The following is a 624-nucleotide window of genomic DNA, read 5'->3' on the forward strand; positions in this document are numbered from 1 at the left end:
GTTGGTGACCTCTTGCTGCAATAATTCCCTCCTTTGGGCATTGAAATTGATTTTCTTCCTTGTGGCATGTAAAGATTCAAAGCGTGCCCCTTGCTCTCTGTCCCTGGAGGGTTCCTACATCATGCTGAGTTGGGGGACCAGGCGAATGCTGGCACCATTGTGGGGGAGAGAGTGTTCCTGGAGCGTCTGTGTGTCCCATTGTGGGGGCCAGGCATGGGCTCTGGGGATCAAAAGGGGCAGCCTTTGTGGCAGCTTCCTTGCCAAACTGGATTTGAAAAGAGAGTTGGTGGCCCCTCATCTCATTTTTCAGGGGTTCTTGGAAATCCTATATTTGTATAAATCCTCAGAGCTCACCCTGTGGCCTTCCCCTACCCTGAGCTCCCTGGTGAGCAAGTGAGTGAGGCCTGTGACTAAGATTGGCTGAGTTCTGCCTCTGTCACATCTATGGCTTGTATTGGTCTCCATTTCCTATCAGCATCTTGGGGAGGATACCTCCTGCACACAGCCAGCAATGTCCTTCCTGAAGTTTGTCTTCAACCTCCACCAAGCCCTCTTCTCAGTCCTGCCTGGCTCTGCCCACTGTCTACTGCCCACTGGTGAGGAGGCTCTTGTCTCCCTCTTTCC

The sequence above is a fragment of the Tupaia chinensis genome, unplaced genomic scaffold, assembly GCF_000334495.1.
Source record: "Tupaia chinensis unplaced genomic scaffold, TupChi_1.0 Scaffold145396_1, whole genome shotgun sequence".
In the NCBI taxonomy this organism is placed as follows: Eukaryota; Metazoa; Chordata; class Mammalia; order Scandentia; family Tupaiidae; genus Tupaia; species Tupaia belangeri.